The sequence below is a fragment of the Helianthus annuus genome, chromosome 4 (genome assembly GCF_002127325.2).
Source record: "Helianthus annuus cultivar XRQ/B chromosome 4, HanXRQr2.0-SUNRISE, whole genome shotgun sequence".
NCBI classification, from domain to species: domain Eukaryota; kingdom Viridiplantae; phylum Streptophyta; class Magnoliopsida; order Asterales; family Asteraceae; genus Helianthus; species Helianthus annuus.
The window spans coordinates 64227397-64237627 of record NC_035436.2 but is presented as its reverse complement, the minus strand read 5'-3'; the positions used below and the strand labels follow the sequence as shown (position 1 = coordinate 64237627).

The window sequence follows — 10231 nt, the reverse complement described above, 5'->3', positions numbered from 1 at the left end:
TAAATCGAGCTGCTAGTAGACAACCACGTCCTAACATGGTTACCATACAAGTCAGGTCTAGGTTCAAGTAGTGCACGTAGGTTTACACATAAACTAACAAGTTACAACACATAACGATCATGGCAAGCACGTAGATCACGTTAACAGTCAACTACACATAAGGCCTAACTTGTGCGACTCAGATGGTTGGTCTAGTGAGCTTGTACAAGCCCAATCATCTTGTATGATCCAATGTTTAAAACCCAGTAAATAATCCAATGTTTAAAACCCAGTAAATACCTGGCCCAACCTGTTGTGCGTCCAGCACAATCTTGTGCGACTCACATCGGGTTGTGCGATTCAAAACAACTCGGCCCATTACATCCTATGCCCAACAGCTTGTGCGGCCCAATTAATTAAACAAACATTTAACTTGTGCGGTCCATATAGTCTTGTGCGATTCGAAATAACTTGCGCGATTGGGTTTTGGGCTATTCGGTCCAACAGCATAACACAGCTTAAACATTTGTGTGGCCCAAGGTATTGTGCGATTGACACGGTCTTGTGCGATCCACAATACCTTGTGCGATCATGCATAACTAGGTTGTACTGTGAGCTTAAACACTTGCACCACACTTGTGCGATTGTCTTGTGTGACTGGCTTGTGCGACGTGCTTGTGCGATTAGGCACTTGTGCGATCAGGCACTTGTGCGATCAGGCACTTGTGCGGTCAGTTGTAAATTCCTAATTTCATGCAATCGGTTACAATTATCCTAACAGTTTCCATTTATGCATCATATTGGTCAAACAATGAAATAGTTTCCAACTTGGATGTGGATCGATCAAACTAAGGTTTTATCCTCTAATTCATATGAACCCTAGTCACATTCATAGCATAAATAACAACCATAACATTAAACACATTACAGGTTCATGATCTTGATTACTAACATGCACCCTAACATGACAACACAACCAATCATCCAAATATACTCGCACAACAGCTGATTAACATGCAATCGGTTCTAGGTCATCCTCAACATCGTGTGATCATTAAACTCTATAATGATCTAATCATACTACATATGTGAGCCGATTACAGAAGGATACCAAATCTCATCAATTGACATTACAATCAATCACAAAACATCTCTAAGTCATCATATAGAAATATATAGATCACAACACCATCTAACATACAATCAATAGTGAGATACTAACTAGTTAGAGGGTAGAACAAAGATTGATCCAAACAAGAAAGCTTCGAGAAAGGGGAAGTTGTCTTTGGTCTTCGTAGGAGAGAAAGAGAGATTTAGGGTTTGCTAAACTTTGTGTCTTTTGATAAAGTGTAGGATTTATACTAACACCCTTGGTGTTATACGAAATAAGGGAGTGGGCCGAACCCTTCATGGGCTACCCTTGGGTTCGAGTGCAGGAAGTGTGGACCGAGTATGGTGTGGGACAAAAGCCCAAAGGCTTGTGCGATCGGGCATGCCTTGTGCGACTAATCATACATACACACATAATAGTTTCATTAAATCACATAACACAACATTCCATTAATATCACGTATCACATACTCACATATCGTTCAAACAAGTTACATCGACACAAAGATAGGTTCTAAAATACGAGTTGTCACATCATCCCCAAGTTGAAAGAAATTTTGTCCCAAAATTTAGCACGTAGCTACTGAGGAAGCTAGTTAGGTTGCGTGGTTTTCCTGGTTTTCCTGGGGTGTCACAACACCTGCGGAAAATCCACAGTCATCCAGATTTAACATCATGCCGTTTTGGATTGCTTATCAAATTTCGAGACGAAATTTCTTTCAAGTTGGGGATGATGTGACAACTTGCATTTTAGAATCTTCCATCGCGTTTCGATGTAACTCACGTGTGCATTATGTGAATGATTCATGTGATTGATTTTGATTGAATGAATGTATTTAATTGTATCCTTGAATGTGAGTGCGTTTTATGATAGCTAGTCTTTAGTTGTAACCCGATAGCACAAACCTTTTAACCGAGGGAACTAGTTCTCGGTCCAAGTTTGTGACCCAAGCAAAGCCCAACTGATTCAAGCCCAACTCCTCTCCCTTGTTTCGCATAGCACATCAAGGTAGATGTGTAACCCTCATAAATTAGCAAAACACAAAATACCATCAAACCCTAATCCTCTTCTCTCTCTCACTTAAACCGACGGCAGCCCTCCTCTCTCTCTTTTCGACGCGAAGGCCGGCGATCATCTCCTCCTCCTCTCTCGAAGCCTTGTATCGCACATAACCCTTGGTGTGTAGCTTGATCCGGTTAGTTCCCTTCTAGTATTGGTGTGTTTGATTGTTTGTTAATGAAGGTTAGATTGATACTATATGATCAGTACCATGATAGTCATTGAATTCTAACACAAACTTGTATAGAGTTAGGAGGTGCACGAAATAACGAGTCATGATGTTAATGTAATGTGTTCATATGATTGTAGAATAAGATGGTTTCCATGATGTTCCTTGACTACATATGATTAAACAATGATCGGTAATAAGAATCAGTTATGATTGAAAGATTTCTAGATAACAGTTATGTGTTTAGGTTAAACCGATTAATGTTTAGAATGATTATGGCAATTAATGGTTTGTTTGATTTTTGGAAAGTTGAATAATCGAGTAAATGGGAGGGTGGTTATGGAAATTGCCATAAATCATGCTATCTTGTAATTGACATTGTGCAAACAAGAGAATCGCACAAATTAGAGTCAATCGCACAAGTCTTTGGGGTGGTATGCCCTTGGGCCGGGTGGTTGGATTGGATAGCATAACCCACAAACCCACATAAACGAGTCGCACAAGTTCAACGGGTCGGCATGAATCGCACAAAAGGGCCCAGACGCACAAGCTGGTGGGCCTGAGTATTAATTGGGCCACGGACCCAGTTACCGATCGCACAAGTAAACGGGTCGCACAAGCATACCCAATCGCACAAGCATGGCCCAGTCGCACAAGGGTAGTCTGGTCGCACAAGTTGAGTGATTGGGCTGGACTTCTCATTGGGCCACTCTCACACAAGCCCACGAGCAATAACTGGTGCACAACTCGAGCCCAATCGCACAAATTGTGTTGGGCCGCACAATTAAACATTGATTGCACAAGTAAAGGATCGATGAATTAAATTGGTTATGTTGTTGATATGTTGTATGGTTAACTGATAAATTATGTGATGCCCTAGAATGCATGATGTGTGTTATCATTTCTTGTATGAAAGCCTGTTGAGATTCTAACTGTTGTGGGTAACTTAAATAGGACCCGGTTGATTAAGTCTAAGCAAGTAATTAGTCTTACCGAGCAAACCAAGGTGAGTTCACTGCCTTTTTCTAGCATGCGTCCCGGGGCGGATATCCGAAATATCCGAAAATATCCGAAAATATCCAAAAAATATCCGAAAAATATCTGAAAACTTATATTTGGATATCCGAAACTATCCAAAATATCTGTTTCCAAATATGAAAAAATTAATGAAAAAATAAAAATTAAATAAAAAGTTAGATTTTCGGATATCCGATTTACTATCCGAATCCGTATCCGAAATTTCGGATACGGATTTGGATAGTAAAATATGGTATCCGAAAATTTCGGATATCCGAAATTCAGATATCCGAATTTTCGGATATCCGGTTTTGAACACCCCTAACAATACATCAAGACTAAAACACCTTATCCCAAATATAATTTTAAACAAGAAAACAACTGAAAAAAACATAGAAAATCTCCAAAATTTAGTTCATAAAGGAATGTCTAGCATCTCAGCAACCCATCATAGCACAATTATAAACAAAACCGCCCGAACGCTTTCCACCAATCAAGTTCCATTGAGTCGGGTTCTCATCGGGTACCCAAGAATTCAACTCAATCATTCCCTCGTAGGAAACCTGTGGTCCCGCAATAACAATAAGCTGATCACCACAAGCCCGAAATGTAAGCCCCCGTCCGTTCATCGAGCCTGCTCTTTCAGGCAGTCCCCCCAGTCTGACCCAAACATTCCGACCCTTATCATACTTTCTCACTTCTTGTTCCTCATAATAAGCTGCGTATAACTCATTCTTCACAACCGCTAATAAAGGCGGCGCTTTAGCAGTTGCAGGTGCATCTTGACCACCAGTCAACGCTGGAAACATATTTGGAATCTCGGTCCAGCTACCCGTTTCCAAATCATAAACTTCCCCGCAAGTCAGCTCGTTGTTATTTTCTTCACCTATTCCACCGTAACGTAAAATTTAGATTCCATAAATACCCCTGAACACATTTTTCTTCGTTTATGCATGTCGGGTAGCGTTACCCAAGTCCCGGTTTTCGAATTGTAAAGCTCAGCCGAGCTCAAGATGTTGCCAGATGGACCGCACCCACCGGCTACAATGGCTAACACACCGAGACTTGCGGAACCGAATAGATATCTAGGTGTATGGGTCTTTGAACCCAGTGAGCATGAGTTAGTTAAGATGCTATATTTATACACTACATGTGTGTCTATTTCTTTACCAAACACCAGCAGCTCTGTACTGACAGCTAAAGATTCTTTATCGGAACACATAAAGCATTCGTTGCAGTCCATAGTAGGCAGGCGCATCCACCTGCGGCGAATCCGGTCAGACGCCTCCCATTCGAAAAGGTTACACGAGAAATAAACCCAATGTTCTACAATACCCATCAGTCTTCTTAACCTATACAGCTCACCGCCACGAATTAAGGACCGAAAAGTGCGGTTTAATTAAGCGATCGAACCATAATCGGATCTCGAGCTGTGTAAAAGGCAGTTGATCGAGAGGTCTCGACCTAAGTGGTTGATTAATGAGGTGGGATCTAATTGGCCCGACTGATTTTGGTTATCTGATTGGTCGGGTTCGGAAAGTGAAATGACTAAATCGCCCATTTGTGTATGATTTTCGGATGGGGTTAACGAACTTTTGGATCCGTCCGTTTCTTCACCATCAAGATAACGTTTTTCTTTTGAAACTCCGTTACACAGAAGGCGTTATAAGCCCATTTGCATTCTTGTTCACAAGCACTTGGTAGATCCCTTGAGACAAGAAAAGCAGGACCCTCTAGCATGATTCCTATATGAAACAATTATACATGTTTTCTCAAACGAATCGAATTTATGAAGGGAAAAAGATTGTTTATGTATGCAAAGTAAACGAATCTATAACGTGTAGAATAAAGAACACCATGAAGAACATAATACCAAATTTGGAATCTTGTAAATAAGTGCTAGATGTTAGGTAATACATTGAAATCATCATCACTTTATAACTTTATACCATAAGTAAAGATACACATAACAGATAGATGCATACGACGAATCGACAATATATTTGTAGTGATGTAAAACACTGCAATACTTTTGATGTGCCCTAAAACATTATTAAATAGGTTAAATGCCAATTTTTTTTTAAAGATCATCAAGATCGGCAACAAAATTAAATCCAATTCGACTGAAATAACACTTCAAAGTTCTAACCCGATCAAGAAAAATGAATCCAAATTCTCTAAGAAGTGAAATTTACGATATTTGAAACTTCGGGTAATTTATATTCTAAAAGAGGGACAGATGATAGCAAACATGATGGGACACATCTTTAAATTCAACTAAACATGAAAAGATTATAAAGTTAAAATCTTTAGTATATGCCCACAATTAAACCCTGAATCACAATCAAAATTACATAGCATGCAACAAATAGACTCAAGTGACATAAGCTATCTTAAAAACATAACAAAAATGAAAGGACAGCTTGCAGAAAGCCCTAAACTGTAACTCCCAATCTGAAATTTTCTTGAATTTTATCAAAAATGAATTTATGTAATACAAACTATTAATGAACTAATGATCTTTCTATTTGAAAGATTCATTCATAAAACAAACTTATTGATTATAATCTAAAAAGGATGAACATACACTCTCTCTGAGTCTATAACTACAACCCACCACAAAATGTAATCCAAACATGCATGCAATGCAAGACATCAATTAACATAATTTACATCAAAAAGATCAGCAGAAATCCCTAAACTAAAAAACCCACATTAGGTGTATCCTTAATTTAATCATAAAACACAATCTTTTACTGTAAGTAACCGATCTTGCAATCCAACTAAACACTAACACAAAGTATATTCAAGAAACATCAAAAGAGCTAGTAAAAATCAGATTTTTATTAGATAATAAAAATCAACAAAGCAATTTCACATATATTTCTGGGTTTTTACCCAATCAATCAAACAAAACCTAAGATCATTCATAAAAAAAATACAAATAAATAAATAAATAAAACAGATAGAAAGCTTACAAATTGTCTCAGTGAAGAGAGCTTTGTTGAAATTTCTTGATTGTATATACACAGATAGATACATATCTATTAGGGGTGTTCAAAACTATCCGTATCCGAAAATCCGATCCGAAATATCCGATATCCGAATCCGAAATATCCGAAAAATCGGATATCCAAATTTTTCGGATTCGGACAGTGATTTTCAAAATTTTCGGATATTTCGGATATCCGAAAATTTAAGTTTCATTTTTTTTGGATATCCGAAAGTATCCGAAATATCCGAAAAATATCCGAAAATATCCGAAAAATATCCGAAAATATCCGAAAAATATCCGAAATATCCGAAAAATATCCGAAAACTTATATTGAAACTATCCAAAATATCCGTTTCCGAATATGAAAAAAATAATGAAAAATTAAAAATTAAATAAAAGTTGGATTTTTCGATATCTGATTTACTATCCGAATCCGTATCCGAAATTTCGGATATCCGAATTTCGGATATCTGAATTTCGGATACGGATTCGGATAGTAAAATATGGTATCCGAAAATTTCGGATATCCGAATTTTCGGATATCCGGTTTTGAACACCCCTAGTTATTAGTTGATACCGCTATTAGGTTTGGCACCCTCACACCATACCGGAGAGGACGGTCGTGAACTAATTACCTTAACCACTTGACCAATGTTTGATAGAACATTGGGGAAGGGCAAATAATCTAGAGCCATCTGCGGTAATCGAGTTATTAACAACATCGAATCTCTGAATTGTTTTAAACTCATATCTGGTAACAAAACGTGTTAACAAACTTTGAACTCACCAGCGTTGTCTGACACACTTGTCTGCATGCTTGCAGGTCGTTAGATTCATGGATGGAACTTGCTATCTGGGAGTGTTGGAGTGGTCATGGGTCGTGGCACATGTTTATTGTTTTGCACATTTGTTTTGAAACACTTGAATAACGAATTACGTTATGCTTCCGCTAAACGTATTTGTTTTAAGTTATGATTTGGAATTACTTTACGAAATAAATGGAAATCTTTATTTAATATCTTGTCATAGTTCAGTGTGATTAGTCGCTGGATCCTGGTACGTCACACATCCCGTAGTGTTTCCGCATGTGTTATTTTGGGGGTGTGACATAGTATGATGACAAGATTCCCCCAAATGGTTTCTTTTATTATATTGTACAGATCCAAATAGAAGTAGGCTTGATGCGCTCCCTTTTTTTACTTTTTACATCCTCTTTTTAAAAGAAATATTGGATTTTAATAATCTTAACTATTCGTCGTTGGTCGCCAACAGTCCCAACTTTAAAAATGACCACTGCCAGTCCTAACTTTTAACATATTGGCCTCGAATGGACCCTGACTAACAAAACCCTAACACCATTAATCTCCGGTCAGCAGAAAAACGTTTTTGGCCGGAAAACTCAACATTTTCGTCCCGAACCTCTTTGTAACCTTATTATGGACCTTTGGGAACCTTTTTCTAGTAAAAGCCCCAATTATTAAAGTCGCCGGAAAACTCTTTTTTCGCCGGAAAACTCAACCTTTTGACTAGAAAACTCAACATTTTCGTCACAAACCTCTTTGTAACCGTAGATCGGACCTTTAGAAACCTTTTTCTGGACAAAAACGGTTTTCCGGCGACCGGAGACTAACGGCGTTAAGGTTCTGTTAGTCAGGGTCCATTGGTGGCCAATATGTCAATAGTTAGGACTGTCAGTGGTTATTTTTTGAAGTTGAAACTGTTGGCGGCCAATAACGAATAGTTGGGATTATTAAAATCCAATATTCCTTTTTAAAAATAAATAGTTTTAAAGTTGTTAAATTCTACCTCATAAATTCTTATTCTATCTTTAGCTTTTTTTTGAATTCCTATTATATTTGTGGTCTTTATAACTTTTAAAATTTAAACATGAAATTATTTGATCCTTTTATCCAGATTTCCACATATAAAAATTATATATTGCAACTGTATCTGGTAAAATTAATTACTAGTGAAGAAGCAGAGACAATCTATGTTTCAGGATTTGGGTGGATTTGGAGAAAAAACTAGGCTAATTTACGTCGGAGAAGGTAGGCTAATTTAAAGTAGATGCAAACATCCTTTTCCGTTTTATTATCTATCTTCGTTCAAAAAAAATGTAATCAACAAATATCCATACAAAATAATAATATATAATACATATTATTATATTTTACTGACTTACGCCGATCTCTTTTATACATCACTCTGACAATCTCTATCTTTTTTTTCTGAAAGGTAACGCAAAGTAATATCACACAAGAAAACAAAGGCCCATAGCAAGAAGCTACCGACCCGAATACAAAATACAAGTTACTTTCGCCACAAAGAAACAAAACATTATACCTTTTTCATTACAATTGTAAATTAAAATTACATCAATCCCCCCACGAGATATTTTTAAACTTGGATCTATTGACCACGCAATCGAATGCCGTCTTCCTTGATGTCTTCCCCTCTATCTAAAGCTTAGACTTTAACATTATCTAAATATTTGATTTACTTATGTACATTTAATACATATAACTTATTTGTCACTATCCAAATCTATATAATGTAATTTATATCAGTTATGTTATGTTGAACAAAGTAATAATATATAAGTATTAATGAGTTTATTTACAATACTCTAAAAAACATATTATTTATTCGTTTGATATTATAATTATATCTAAGGTTTGAATTTTTTGAAATAAGTAACTAATACAAATTCAATTTGTATAATATTTTAATATGTTTGATTGTACTTATTTAAAAACTTTAAGAAGGAGTGTAACCAGTAAAATTTAAAAACAAGGGAATGCATTTAGGTTATCCCACTTCGGTTTGGAAACTTAATTTAAGTTTCCTTCCTCACTATATATTACTACAAAGACTTAATACTTTTATTATTTGAGGTTAAATCATATTAAATTTCATTAAATTAAGGGTTATTGGATTTTAATAATCCAAAGTTTCACCTGTTGGCCGATAATAATCCAAACTTTAAAAATTCTCTCCAATGATCCCAACTTGTAAAAGTTTGGCCCCCATTGATCCTTTTCAAACTATAATTTATTCTACTCAATAGATTCAAGTGCACCTGAAAAAAAACTCCTTAATTGATTTAAGTTCACCTATGTTAGAAAATGATCAATGGAGGCCAAATTCTTATAAGTTGGGATCGTTGGAAGGAATTTTTAAAGTTGAGATTATTATCGGCCAATAGGTGAAACTTAGGATAATTAAAATCCAATAACCCTTAAATTAAATGTGTATAATATTTATCCCTTCCAGTTATATATCTATTTGGGTTTAATATAATATTCTTAGCAAAAAGTTTAAAAATTTTAGCCCAAGCTAAAAGTTTAGGTTTGACGGTTAACCGGTCAAAACCTGAACAAATGGCCATTAATAATCGATTAACTGAAACCAAATTAACTAAAAACGATCGGTTTGAAATCCCGTTAACCAAATTGGCCGAAGTTAAGTTCCTGTTATTAATCGAAAACCGAACCGACCTAATGTTCATAGCCGCTTAATCAAAACTGAAATAATCAAAACTGGTTGATTTATGAATACCTTAACTGAAAGTTTTAGTTTTGGTTATGACTCAAAATCAACTCGAACCACCACGTGCACGCCCCTAAAATCACTATTTTAACTGATGTCTTTTTTTTTTTGTCGCACCACACTATTCTAATATGTAGATAAATATCTTTTTTAGAAACATTGTTTTATAAATCAGAGAGTAAAGTACACCGATAGTCCCTGTGATTTACCTGAATTTTGGATTTCGTCTCTAGTTTTCCAAAAGTATACAGATGATCCCTATGGTTTGCATTTTGTAACGCATTTAGTCACTAAACAAAAGTAAAAATTTCAGCAGCTCTAAGTTAATGACCAATTGTGTTACAAAGTGCAA

At 36.2% G+C, this 10231-nt stretch overlaps 1 pseudogene; it reads right to left on the bottom strand.

Moving 5' to 3' along the window:
* Window positions 1-3663: 3663 nt before the first annotated feature.
* On the bottom strand, window positions 3664-5076 carry LOC110895140 (annotated as a pseudogene).
* Between the last annotated feature and the right edge of the window lie 5155 nt (window positions 5077-10231).